The 15,683-nt window shown below is 35.1% G+C and overlaps 1 protein-coding gene across 4 annotated transcripts in view; it reads right to left on the bottom strand.

The window, feature by feature from the left end:
• LOC113516252 (stress-activated protein kinase JNK) overlaps positions 1-15,683 on the bottom strand; it is a 169,882-nt gene that overhangs the window by 72,756 nt on the left and 81,443 nt on the right. For all 4 annotated transcript variants that reach the window (XM_052895237.1, XM_052895235.1, XM_052895236.1 and 1 more), the window contains one exon: positions 14,650-14,683. The gene's annotated coding sequence lies outside the window, so the exon portion shown is untranslated. The remainder of the gene's footprint in view (positions 1-14,649; positions 14,684-15,683) is intronic.

The raw sequence follows: 15,683 nt of genomic DNA, 5'->3' as shown, positions 1-15,683 counted from the left end.
TAGGTAATGTTAAAAATATTTCAAAAGTGGCAACTCTTATACGCAGCAACTAAGATGGTATCACAACATTGGCACGTCATTTTAACTATATGTAAAATAACGTTTTTTTTAATATACTCGTATGATAATAGAATGGTAAACCCTCCTGCGCTAACGGTATACGCTGGCGAGGCTTAGCCTATCGTGATGAATACATTTGGAATTCAACACGATGGTTTCCAAGGGGGATCACGTAGAGGTCGACCTGACAGGCTATATTGATAATTAAGGGATTGGTAGTCTGCATTAATAATAATCCCCTCCCCACGCCCCTGTAACATTCCGTTTTTTTATGGGTGGTAATGGAATGGTAACCCAACCCGCGGTATCGGTATACACCGGCGGGGCACCAGTGAAGGATGATAGGTGAGAATGAAGTAGGTCAGTTAGCCCATCGTGACGAATTCAACAAGAATTGTTCACGATGATTTCCAGGGGGAACCACGTGGAGGTCGACCCAATAGAGCATATTACTAGCAATGGGGCTGTCAAACTCCATTGCTAACAATCCCTTTTCCCCCTGTAACATCCCGTTAGACTCTTCCACATGTAAGTCACACGTTTGTAAAACATACAAGCGTTGTGTTGACTGGAGTCGGAGTAAACAACGCTAAGCATAATGTTACTTTGTTAATTTACTTACTCGCGCCTTTGTGAAACAGAAACTTTGACAACGCGACTTGAAAAAAGATGAGTAATGTTGCTATATTCGTCTCATTGTGGAAGAGCTGTAGGCTACATGAAGACAGAATGTAAATATGGCACGCCTAAATTGACAAATCTATTTTTTTTTATCTGGTATTTTGTAATCAATCGATTTACAAAAGAAAACAGTTCTCAATTCGATTGTATTTCTTTTTACGTGACTAATTAATTATTATTTTTGTATACATATTATTACTCTTTATAAACTGAATTCTTTGAAGGAAACAATAAAAGTTTTTCATTAGTTCATTCATTCTCCCATAGCTATGTCTGTAAACCAATTTGGAAATACCTTTTTTTTTTATCTAAAGGATGTATATATACTGGTTCAATAACGAATATGAATAAGCGTGACAACTACTGGCAAAACTCCCCTTATGGGGAAGGCTTATGTCCAGCAGTGGACAGTTAAAGGCCAAAATAATATACCAAGGGAAGACTTTGTACAAAAGTCGTTATCTTGGACACATCTGTCCCATTCGTATTTCTACCGTGAAGCAGTTGTGTTTGCATAGCTGTGTTTCGGTTTGAAGGGTGGGATATGGCAGTGAATTTACATGGTACACTTGAGTCGTCAGGAATGGCAACGCATGGGGGGTATCATGGGTGAAACAGTATACTCTGTTATGTCCATGGTACCGCTCACGTCTATAGGCGACGGTTACCACTTTTCATCAGGTGGGCCGTCAGCTTGTTTGCCATTCTAAATTGCATAAAAAAAATATTACAAAAATCCTAACACTCAAACTAGCGACTGGAATGAAATGCGCTAGCCGTTATCACCAAGCAGAAGTATCTATTTAGCATCTATTTTTAACGTATGCGAGTTTAAAAGTATAATAACAATTTATACAAACTGCTAGAAAACAATCGTTCTCTAAGAACGGTCATTTCGATAGCAGAATTATTTATTGATTCCGATTTAATACAGCAAAAAATAAGCTCACCCATTTATCGACAACGTCGAAACGCACGTAATGGGGGATAAATCTCGGAGTTTATGAAATTCATGGACTTTTTGTGGGGGCAACTAGATTTATGGGTTTCCACTGTAATTGTTATGGCTTGTTAAGGCATTTTTGCTGGGGGGGATTTCGGCAGCCGCCACCGTTGTAAGAGTCTTAGAATCATTTTCACCTCATGTTTCATTCTTAACTTTTATACTTTCGCATTGCTTGATTTATTGTTTATAAGAGAATTAAAATAACACGATTGTGCAGAAAATACTATTATTTATCTATACATACATATATTATTATTTTTTTATTTATATATATATCCATAGATTAAAATCGAATTCATTAGCGGTATGTTAATAACAGAATTTATCCATATTATGCTATAAATGACGACTTTTCTAATGTAAAATACAAAAACGACAAAAATAATTAAGATTGTGTTTCTAAAAAAAACCACTTATATTGTAGTAAAACCAGTTATTTTAATTTAAAAACTAAACTAATAAACCAATTTTGATAAAACTAATTTATGAGACCAATCTCTTACAGATTGGTTTACAACTGACGCAGTTATGAGGTAACAGAAATAAAAAAAATACAAAATTTATCTAATAACTATTTTCTTTATGAAAATCCTTTACGATCTTGACCTTTGACGAACCACAGAATGTTGATAGCTTTATAAGATCAAATCGAAGAGAAATGACTTTATAAATTAATCTACAGTGTCCACAATACCGTACGAATCAAATTAAGTGGTCCCCGATATACCCTATTCGTAGTGTTTGCGAACAGTCGTCCTTTGTGAGCGAGAATTAATTTAGGCTGATGGACTTTGGACGAGAACTCGTGTTTATGTACGTTGAATGAGCCATCACTTGATAATGGGCCGCGTAAATGCAAAGTTGAACGAACTAACCGCCGCTGTCCAAATTGGAAAGTCTAGTCACAGATTAAATATTTACAGAATCAACATTCAAACAGTACGGTGTCTATCCTTTTTATCCCCTGACATACCCTACTCTGTTCGCACTGGGAATGCTGGGATACAATACACTGAAGGCGAGGAGGGAATTAATGATCGTCACATATATATATATATATATATATATATATATATATATATATATATATATATATATATATATATATATATGTGTGTGTGTGTGTATGCGTGTATATATATATATGTTTGCTGTCGTCGTTCGTAATGTCACGTATGGGCACCAAAGAATATCAGCGCTGTAGCAATTAAATTGCTGCAGCACATGCTGACCACGTTGGCAATAATTTATGTAACTTTTTGTTGGTGTCAATAAATGTTTTCTTTCTTTCTTTCTTTAAGGTTAACGATTGAAAATTCGGTTATACTGGTTATATACTGGTCATAAACTTGTCTGTAACAGACAAATATATTCGTGATAGACGTCACGTGTTATTTGCCGTGCCTAAGGTTAAAACAAATTTGCTCCATCACGCACCTTTCATTAGAGCACTTGTTTCATTAAATAATATTTCGATTAGACGTACTGACCTCTTGTTATATTCTCTGACGACATTCACAAAAGCTGGAATGTTTACTATATGTTATTGTAAAATCTAACCAATGTTAATTGTGGTACCATGTCAAATTAGGACGTATCCTGTAAGAACATGAATAAAATAAATAGTTAAACAAAAAAAAAAACTTACAGGTTATTTGCAAATGCAGTAGAATGAGCTAACTATATTTGCTATTTTAAACTGACCAGTCCAAACTAATTAGTGTACCATCTGGACCATTAGCTGGCCGAGTCGATGTCGCAACTGTACGTGTGAACTGTTGAAACTTAAACGCGTAACTTCACTTTTGAAGCGCGCCCGTGTCCGCCTAATCGACTTACTGGTACCGCGGCGAGCTGTCCTTTACTCCGATATCGAATTAGCTGTACGTGCCGGCTGTATGCGCTGAGCAAAGAGGTACCACTTACTAGTACTAATAGAGAAATATTAATATGTGCCTATCGCAGTTAAATTATTACTTACAGATTTATCCTATAGAAATTTCGTCAAATCCATTTAATAGATAGATAGATAGAAACTTTACTGTTTCCTCCGTAAGATTACAATATTAAACTTATTATAAATACAAACATACAAATATATATATATATATATATATATATATATATATATATATATATATATATATTCAGTGTATTTTAAATTTTACATTAATTAATAAACTTAATTACTCCTCTCCATCCAAAGGTTGCCTGGAAGGGATCGCTTTTAGCGTTAAGGTCATCCATTTGTTTTCTCACTGTGATTATTTCTTGTAATTTGTTTCTGTCTATAATAAATTTACTATTGTAATCTTTTGGAGGAAACAATAAAGAATATCAATCTATTTAACAATTACAAGAAAATATTAAAAACTACTGCACCAAATTAAATGCAATTTTCACTGTTGTATTCCTGAAGGTCTAACTTCAAAACTGGTGTATGCTTTATCATATTAATCCATGTGGAAACCGTCTATATCATTGATTTTCCTACTTCTGAAATCCACACATACGAAGTAACGAACAAAGAGCAAATAATAAATTAAAAAAAAAAAACTTTTAACTGGTATTTGACATACTTAACTACTTAATAATGGATGTATACAATTAATATTAATAATATAGTTATCACAGGACACACAAGCTTGATATTCCACTAAGAGGATTATTTTTTATACCTTTATTGTTTTCCTTACAGACAATTTTTTTAGATGGGTGAAAATGGTATGGTAACCCCGCCTGCGCCAACGGGATACGCTGGCGGAGCACCAGTGAAGGGTGATAGATGAGAATGAAAACAGGTCAGTTAGCTCATCATGATAAATTCATCAGGAATTAACCTTGATAGTTTCCAGGGAGAACTGCGAGCAGGTCGACCTGGTTGGGCATATTGCTAGCAATGGGATTCTCAGTCTCCATTATTAACAATTCCTTCCCCCCCCCATACAGATAAGAGTTAGTTAGAAACATTAATAAAATGAGCTGAAACCACTTTTAACTAACTCCAGAGCGAAATCTTGTCACATGCATACTTACTTGGTTCGGCAGTGAGCATATTAGCAATCGAGTGTAGTGATGTGATATACCAGTGATTTACAATTCGATATCAAAATCGAATCCCGACTCTTAGACAAACTCGAATACTTTATCAGATTCGAGTATTTTTAAAAAGAGGTTTTGGAATCGGATGTATTTTTTCTTATGTTTGTTATCTCAAAATTCGTGTCATTTATAAACAGATTTGAAATGAATTTTTTATATCAAAAAGTATATACTTTCAGATTAGTTATAAGAAATTTTATCAATATAGTTTTAGTAGTTCAGTTTTTAAATTAAAGTAAATGGCTTTACCACGATTGAAATCGTTATATTTTTTGTGTTTCAATAGATTTTTGAAGATCGTTTTTTAATGAAGATTTTTTTTATACAACTTAGAATGGCAAACAAGCTAACGGCCCACCTGATGGAAAGTGGTAACCATCGCCTATAGACATGAGCAGTAAGTACCATGGACATAACAGAGTGTACTGTTTCGCCCATGATACCCGCCATGCGTTGCCATTCCTGAGGACTCAGGTGTTATTCCTCTGTACCCTGTAAATTCACTGCCATATCCCACCCTTCAAACCGAAACACAGCCATGCAAACGCAACTCCTTCACGGTTGAAACACGAATGAAACATACAGATAATAAATACTCAGTCATTTAATAAATTTCTTTTGTAATCAAGGAAAAAAAATTACTATTAAAGGATTTCGTAATTGACCTCGATCTCAAGTGATGAAAAGCGCGATGGTGTGGTCTAAAATTGAGCTTGCGAGCCCACGAGTAGCCTATTCACATTCTTCTTAAATTGGTAAACATTATATTTGGATGGATGGAAAGATAAAGACTTACAATAAATACGCTATCATTATTCAAACATAGTAAGTATTCGAAACTTGTATTCGAATATCGTGTATCCGAACTCTGTATATTGAGTACTCGAATACGTGATTACCTAGTGGACATTCGAGTTAGTATTCGAGTAAGCCTGCACATCACTAGTCAAGCGTTTATCAGTTTCAATAATTAACTTAATCGCTGTACAAATAGGTGTTGGTAACTTCATAACAGCCGAGTTACTGTTTGCAAGACTAAACACTAACTAACAGATTTCCCATATGGCATTTTGTGTTGAAGACGGTTTCAGTATACTCAAATATATATATACACACATACATACACACGTTAAATACAACATATAAATATCAAATACAAGAGAACACAATGATGACAGTCTTCTAATAATTTTTCTATTTAAACCTGTTTAAACAACTCAGCCAAGATAACATATCAGAAGAGATCATTATTTGTGACTAGTGGTTTGAGCTTTAGAACATTTCTATAACGAACTTTCTTATACAAATGTATATTAATGGAGATATCGGTGGGGGATATCGGTACAAAAATTTTATCTTTATAACATAAGTATAAGCAAAGTTCAAATGTGTTATCATGTGTTATAACATAATACTTCCAACAGTGGGTGTAACGTTGTAAGATTAATGTAATCTTTCGCTCAATATTCAACAGGTTTCACAGGATACTATGGTAATAAGCATCATTTCGCAAACAAATATTGACACGGCGAGGTGTTCTGTGTGTTCAGGACCAAATCGATACGATGAACATTATCGAATCGTATATTTGATTTGGCAAAATTAATCGAATACGTCAAATTCGATGACACATCTCGATTTTCATCGCCATTAATCAAAATTTGCATATCTCTTTTTTTTTTTGATGGGTGAAAATGGTATGGTAACTCCGCCTGCGCTAACAGGATAGACTGGCGGAGCACCAGTGAAGGGTGATAGATGAGAATGAAAACAGGCCCATCATAATGAATTCATCAGGAATTAAACATGATAGTTTCCAGAGGGAACCGCGAGGAGGTGGACCTGGTTGGTTATATTGTTAGCAATGGGATTCTCAGTCTCCATTACTAACAATCCCTTTCCCCTCAAAATTTGCAGAATTAATTTCTCAGAAGTCTCTCCCTCTTTAAACTTTACCAAAGGCTAACTGCGGTTGCTAACCCACCTGCCAAGCGTTGCAACTACTGGCAAAACCCCTCTTTATGGCGGAGGCCTATAATAGGTAGTGAACAGATAATGATGATGATACTGTTCTGATGATAATACAATTTCTATCTTTTAAATGATATAAAAATTGTCTCTATTAAAAATAACAATATTTTTATTTTAAAACGCATTAAATTATGAATGATAGGACTTTTGATGATATTTTGAATGGCAAACAAACAGACGGCCTACCTAATGGAATGTAGTGGGGGGAAAAGGGATTGTTAGTAATGGAGACTAAGAATCCCATTGCTAGCAATATATCCAACCAGGTCAACCTCCTCGCGGTTCCCCCTGGAAACTATTATGGTTAATTCCTGATGAATTCATCATGATGGACTAACTGTTTTCATCCTCATCGATCACCCTTCACTGGTGTCCCGCCAGCGTATCCCATTAGCGCAGGCGGGGTTACCATTCCATTTTCATCTAATAAAAAAAAATGGAATGTAGTAACCGTCGCTTACAGACATGAGTAGTGTCAGAACGCACTGTGACTCATATCGCAATGAAGGGTTAATTGCCATTCCTGGAGACTATGGTATTATGCCTTCTTACTCTGTAATGTTTTGTAAAATGTTACATAAATACGATTGAAAAAAAAATTAATAGAATACCTAATAATAAAATAAATTTTACTTTGCGTTTATGCAAGGTTTTGTTTCGCAAAAAAAAACCACAGCAAAATTATTAAGAAACCAACATGAAAGTAAACCCTACCGATTCTAAAAGAATAAAAAAAAAACACGATTGAATAAAAGTTGAATTTAGAATGCCGAATCTTGTGTTTACAAGTAAAATGAATTTACAATATTTAATCTTATATTAACACATTGTATTATATTAATATATTTCATTTATACAGGGTTTTGGTACGCAGAAAAAAAAACCGCAAATTCGATGACAAAGTAAAATTTTTAAAGACCGGAGTAAACCCTACTGATTCTAAAAGAATTATCATAAACGATTCAGATTTAGCGATGTTATCATGTAACAAATAAAAAATACAAACTTGTAGAAGTCGTTTCAGAATAAACCTTCCTTTATAAACTTCAAGGTTTTGTCAAAATACGTATGTTTCCGAAAGTAATAAACCCGAACAAATCCAGGGTACTGAGATATCCATTCGCATTGGTACGATTCGGATATTGTAGTTTGTTTGGGGTCCTTTGTAATATTTTTTATATACGCGTATACCGTAGTATCAGAGAAATTTATTTATTTATATACATTTGTCTCATGGAAGTTTCATGGATAAACATTTAAAGTACCTTTAAATGTTTATAACCTTTAATAAATATATTAGCGAATTGCCGGGTGGTCCCAGCATAGAATAGTCCACTCCTCCTTTTCCGTGAATGTTGTTATTGGCGACCGGCCGATGCAAACTCTTTAGACATTATTATACTTTTTTATATACATTTATTTACTTTTAGAATGTTCTTATTATTTGTAATTTCAATTTTATATTTTTTGACATATATCATATTGTTCTGTTCCTTGCTTGCTGTTTAATACATTTATTTCGCTACTAAATTCCGTGTCTACATCATTTCATCACCTCATCACAGTTCGCCGCCCCGTAATAGTTGTAAGAGACGTCTTAGGGAGTTTAATGGTTAAGAAATGGACAGAAGCATCCCTCTTTAAATTTCATCAAACCCTAACTGCGGTTGATAATCCACCCGCCAAGTATGGCAACTGCTGCCTACCCACTACTATCCCCCCTCCCAAAGGGGAGGCCTATGTTCAGCAGTGGACAGTTAAAGGCTGGTATGATGACAATGATCACATGATATGTATTTACATAGTGAATGATTTTTGAGTAAAATACATACAAGTATCATCTTCCTGGATTCTATTATATATATAGTATATTCTATTAAATAGTAGAGTACTTTTTTAGATGGGTGAAAATGGTATGGTAAACCCGCCTGCGCTAACGGGATACGCTGGCGGAGCACCGGTGAAGGGTGATAGATGAGAATGGAAACAGGCCAGTTAGCCCATCATGATGAATTCATCAGGAATTAACCATGATAGTTTCCAAGGGGAACCGCGAGGAGGTCGACCTGGTTAGCTATATTGCTAGCAATGGGATTCTCAGTCTCCATTACTAACAGTCCTTTCCCCCCTATAGTAGGGTACTATGATGATAGTACGGTAGAATCCATCTCATATCATTGGCTAGGCGATTCAGTACAGAGATTTAAGTAAGTAACAGCAACGCATTAAATCTATCACGGGCGTCACAGTATATTCTATGATGGGTATAGTACTGTTCATGTCTATAGTCATCGCCGGTTACTAAATTCCATCAGTTTATTGACTATAAAAAAAAGCAGTTTATCTTCTCTTTTTTTACAACACAGGGGGCAAACGAGCATGCGGCTCACCTGATGGTAAGTGACTACCGCCACCCATGATCACACACAACACCAGCGGCATTGCAGGTGTGCTGCCGGCCTTTTAAAAAGGAATACGCACTTTTCTTGAAGGTTATGTTCTCGTTTTGTTTCCTTAAACACTTTTTACATGAGTTTTTCTTTATATTATAAAAAAAATAAGCTATATTATAATTCTGTCATCACACGGAGTTCCTACTGTCTGTACTCTATGGTATAAATACATAGTAAATAGTCTCTTAACCTGAAAACGCGACTTCCTCAAAAACCCATCTGTTTCGCTCCAACGACCAATATTTTGTATAAACAAGAGCGAATGGCTGCGTTAATTAACATTTACATAACTACTTCGATACAAAGCAGATTAGACCTTATCGTGATGGAGGGAGAGAGCACGACCCCGTAATTCGCTTTTGTCCCTTGTGGTTAAGGAATAAATGATGGATCGGTCGCATGGACCATTCATTTCAGGCGGATTTGACGGCCACTGTTTTGCTCCACACTGAATATTCATTGCTCTTTAGTGAAAGATCGAGTTTACATATTCAAATAGAATAGGACCAAAGGCCACAGCTGTGGCTTTAATTTTACTAATCCGCACATAAAACACGTATTACAACAATATTATTCATAAAAATGTAAAAATTTTCAAGTTATGCACCAATTATTTTTAAAGTTTCATACCCAGTTAATATCAATACTGAGGGAGACTTTGTACAAAAGTCGATTGCTTGAGTACCTCTATCCCATTCGCGTTTCAACCGTGAAGCAGTTGTGTTTGCATGGCTGTGTTTCGGTTTAAAGGGTGGGATATGGCGTGAATTTACTGGGTACAGAGGAATAACACCTGAGTCCTCAGGAATGGCATCGCATGGGGGTATCATGGGCGAGACAGTATACTTTGTTATGTCCATGGTACTGCTCATGTCTATAGGCGACGGTTACCACTTTCCATCAGATGGACCGTCAGCTTGTTTGCCATTCTAAGTTGTATAAAAAAAATACCCAGTTCGTAGCTCAAAGAACTGACAAGGGATGAGGTAGACAGGTGTTTGAGTGTCGACCACGTATGAACAAACACACTGTAGGACGATTCCCCACTAGGTGGAGTGACGACCTCAAAGGCATTGCAGGGAGTCAGTGGATGCAGGTGGCTCATGGACCGTTCCTTATGGCGGTCTATGGGGAAGGCCTGAATGTAGTAGGAACATGAATATACATACAACAACGCACATAGGATACACTTCTTCATAGATAGATAGATAGATAGATAAATACTCTTTATTGTTTCCTCCAAAAGATTACAATAGTAAACTTATTACAAATATAAACAATTACAAGAAATAATCACAATGAGAAAACAACAGGCGACCTTATCACTAAGAGCGATCTCTTCCAGGCAACCTTTGGATGTAGAGAAGCAATTATAAACAATTTGGTGGGAGGAACGAAGAAAAATTCTGTTCTAAATATGGGAGATGTGATATATATAATAATATAAATATTATCCATTTATTATATACATATACACATATACATACATGCTTATTATTTTAATTATAAACAATAAAGAGTATCTATCTATCTATCTCGTCGTCGACTGTTCGTATACGAATTCTCAAGTACTTCGGCCATATCATCCGGAATGAAGATTGTATGGAACGTCTAATTATCCAAGGAGCGGTACAAGGCAAACGTTCTCGGGGCAGATCACCAACGCGGTGGACTGACCTCATCAAAACGGCCACACAGCAGTCTATTGTGGAATGTTCTCGCTCGGCTGTGAACAGAAGCAGATGGAGACGTATTGCGAGGACCTCAATCGCGAAGGAGAGCCTCATCGACGATCCACTGTCATTGTGAAAACCACGACCACTCTGCCAAGAGTGTACGGCTGAAGAGAGATCTATCTATCTGACGTGATCGTATAAAGCTTAACGTACTCAACAGCAATGTAACAAAGTTATGGGCGTGATTGATTAATTATAACCCAGCGAGCAAACACAGCTATTGTCCTAGACCCCAATCTCCCCCTATTTGGTAACAATTCGAACATATGTTTTTATTCGAAACTTCACAACTCCCCTTGACAATGATCTATAGAGCAAACTATTTTAGTACCCACGCAGGTTTATTTAGAATTGCGACTCACTACACTAACAGTGGTGTCATTATAGTGGCGCCCTCTGCTCTTAGTTTCTTTTGTCACTTTTGTTAGCCATGAAGACCCCGGATATGGCTTATCAGGTGACGGTTTTGAAGTTCTAACCAAGGGGGCAATAATTTCTGATTGATAAATTTAGATATTTTTCAATATTTTTACTAAGATATTATATATGATCCAATTGTAACTATATAAACGAAATAAAGATTATTTAGTATAATTTTAAATTATCATCCATAAAACTAAAATTTTGTGGTCACGTAAGATTATTTTTGTTAAAATATAAAATTAAGACCGAATATAGTCTGACAAATAAGCAAACTAAAGTGACGTAGACCGACGGTAAAAAAAAAAACTGAGAACATTTACGTACAAAATTAATTGTGATGGAAGTTTGTCATAGAACATAAAGTGTAACTATTTTAACAGGTTTAGTTAATTTAAACTAATATTATAATGAGGAAAGAATTTATATTATCATTTAAAATGTATAAACTATGAAAATACTTAACATGTTTTAACAATTCTTTCGTCTACAAAAAGCAACGTTACGAGTATCAGCGAGTAAGGCTATATTTTCAACCGACTTAAAAAAGAAGAGGTTCCCAATTCGGTTGTATTTTTTCTATGTTTGTTACCTCATAACTCTGACATTTGTAACGAGTTTTGGAAAATTGTTTTTTTTTTTTGTTTGAAAGAATATATTTACATATTGGTCTCATAGAAACTTTAACAAAATCAGTTCAGTTGTCTAGTTTCTGATTTTGCCACAATTGAAAGAAAGAACAATAATTATCTGGCGCGTATCAATAACAATTACAACTAAGACATAATTATAAAATTAAAGAAAAAAGAAATACAAAAATAAACTTATACCTAATTAGAAATTGTGCGAACAAAATGGTCACACCACTTTGGTCGCATAATTTGTTTAGCCATTCATACATAACGCCTAAACGCTGATTTTCTGTGGAACTAATGAGCCAGTATTTTTGTGAAACACTCTCAATTTAAAAAAAAAAACCGTGCGAATCCAGATCGCTAGTAATTTAATAATCATGAGCATTCTTACGAAATGGGACCTCGGAACAAGTTGTTGTGATTGCAAAATGATGTTTCGAAATAATACCGACTCCCGCGCGAACACTCACACTGTTTTGACGGCTCACTCCAACGGCACGAGGGGTCGAGATTAAGGGATGATTTCGCGAGAACTCCGTCTAATTATTATAAATCTTTAGCTTTATCTTTGTGTTAGAAAAGGGTTCGGCCGTATCTCTGGTAGGCAGTCGCCGTAAAAAGGTAAATTGTATTAGACTGCATTACAGAGAGAAAGCATTACTACAGTAAGGCATGAACCCTTCCCGCCGCCCACTCTCAGTAAAACAGGTGCATAACATTTGAGTACCACAATAAAAAAAATGTGGTTCAATCAAGGAAAACCTACTCGATTTTGACAATATTTATACCAACTTAACAGCTGAACATGCCGTGTTAATGAGGTTAAAAACTTTTCGTCATTTATTGACCCTTTGTAATATCCAAATACAGATATCCCTTGTCTAGATACACTGTAAGATCTCTTTAAAAATAAAAAGCCGGTCCATTGCGAGTCGAACTCTCGCAAAGAGGGTTCCGTACAAAATCATCAAATTTATTTTATTTTTTGTGAAATAACTACAAATTTGCGGTTTTCGGATTTTTTCCTTTACTTGCACTATATGTCATTATTTCTTGCCAAATTTCATGATTCTAGGTCAACGGGAAATACTCTATGGATTTTAAATCTTTTTGCGAATGTCAAAATATGCGATATAAATGTAACATAAACGGCCGCATCTTTTGATTGCGTCGATTTAGAAGCTTACTTTTTTGCTGCTTTAAGACATTGCAGACCTGAGTATATGATATTAATTTCAACTTGATACCTCCACGCGATTCTAAGAAAAAGGATATTGATAGGCAGATGGACAGACGGACGGAGAACGAAGTGATCCAATAAGAGTTCCAATTTTTCTTTTGGAGGAACGGAACCCTAAAAAGAACTAATGTTTTCCATACCACCCTGTTACGGTAACCAAATATATTATTTGCCATTTAAATAATCAGTAATAAGAAAGCTACACGCGCGGACTTATATCACGATTACAAGGCGCCATCTTTATTTATAAAGTGTAATCCATTACAAATTGACGAGGTGGCCGGATCAAAGGCGGGGAAACAACACGCGGCAAAATATTCATTGCTTACGTGATGTGTGGGTACTGGCAATGTACAAAATTCATGTTCTAAATTTAAATTTAGCAGACAGGTAGAAAGGAGGTTTGTTTTAAGAAGCCAGAGGTTCCAGTTCTTTGAGAAAAATCTGTAAATATGTCATTTCAAATAAAAAAAAAATTTCCAAATCGGCGTATAACTGATGGAGTTATGAGGTAAAAATAAACATAAAAAGCATATTATTAATGTTGTTATCTCCCAAAATATTTAATTTACATTTTTTTTTTTTAATCAATTCACCGCCGTTTCCTCTCTCTGTTTATCGTAACGGTTGACTGGTAGAGAATGCCATCAGGCATTAAGTCCGCCCTGTAGATTTATTCTAATGTGTGCAAATGTATTAATTAATTTTATCATCATCTTCCTACCCTTATCCCAATCATTTGTTGTCGGCGTAACATGATTTTATCCATATTACAAAAAGACTTGGTTTTTAGTTTTACGACCGGCCACCTGCCTGTCGTCAACCCTCTCTGGGAATGCATTTGTTGGTGGTTTCCGCCACCTACGGTATGGAGGAAAGGATTGAGGAAAAAAGGAAGGGAACGTTGGAAATGCATAAAGGAAATTGGTGAATGAGAGGAATAAGGGACTCATGTGGGAAAGGAAAGGGGGGGGGAGACTGCAGTTGCGGAAAGGACTGGGACACTACAGCGGCTCGGGAGGCCGGGGTCGCATACCCGTATGCCCTTATTCTAGAATCGGACAGATTTCTAGATAAAAACACAATAAAAGTAAATAAATAATAATAAATAAATAAAAATATAATAAAAGTTTATATATTTTATTTATTTATAATAAAAGCACTTATAAATAAAAAAATAAAAGTTATAATAAAAGCACTTTTTTTTCTTGAAATCTTTCGGTAGTCGGACGAAAACTTTTAAGAACCAAGTCCTATTAATTGCGTATATTATTCAATAACTTACCAAATAGCAAACTCTACGTAGTGACCACAATAATCTGTAACAAATAAATTGTAAAAATTATTACCAAATTTTTTCTAAATTACTTTCATAGCGCGGAGCTTATTAACTAGCCTTTAAGTCACGTGCATTATTTATTTATTTATTTACTTACTAAATTTTCCCCGTGACTTGGCCAGCATGACTGTATTAAAAATAGCTTATGTAGAACGTAGCAGTAAGTACTTTATATTATTCTCAATTTCATGTATAACATAGTATATGTTATATATGTGTAAGTATATTTGTTATTTATATATATGTATTCGTATATATATGTAATTTTAGTATGTACGTATATCAATAATTACTAATACCGCATTCGAGTATTCTGACACTTCCCTATGGTTGACTGGGAGAGAATGCTTTTAGCATTAAGTCCGCCATATACACATACATGTACTAATAAATAAATAAACGTGCAGATCAAATATATATATATATATATATATATATATATATATATATATATATATATATATATATATATATATATAGCCATGTAAACACAACTACTTCACGGTAGAAACACGAATAGGACAGAGATATACAAGGTCTAACATATCTGTTACAAACAATGATGGATATTTCGGTTATGCGGAAGAAGTCGCGAGTGCAAGGTAGTGCTGTAATAAATTTTAACTACTAAAGTGTTTCTCTATAATTTATTGCCGGCGACTGTACCAATGGGCGCAATGCGGCATTTCAGTGTTAACAGCCCGTCGGTACAGTCGCGACAACCTTGTCCCTTCGAAGGCCGTAATTCCCGTTACCAATGTACTTAAGCTTGGATGAATGAATTAATGAGTATAATTTATTTGCATTATACAATATAGGAAATAAACAAGACAATTTACAAACACAACGATACAATTGTATAAGTACAGTATGGCGGCCTTATTGCTGAGAGCGATGTTTTCAAGACAACCTTATTTATAAAATAACACATTAACATGGAAAGGTTTTGCTGGAAGAAATCTCTTATTAGAGATAAGCTC

Source organism: Galleria mellonella, unplaced genomic scaffold, assembly GCF_026898425.1.
Source record: "Galleria mellonella isolate WM207_F2 unplaced genomic scaffold, CSIRO_AGI_GalMel_v1 utg266, whole genome shotgun sequence".
Lineage (NCBI taxonomy): Eukaryota > Metazoa > Arthropoda > Insecta > Lepidoptera > Pyralidae > Galleria > Galleria mellonella.
This window is presented reverse-complemented; position numbering and strand designations above follow the sequence as displayed.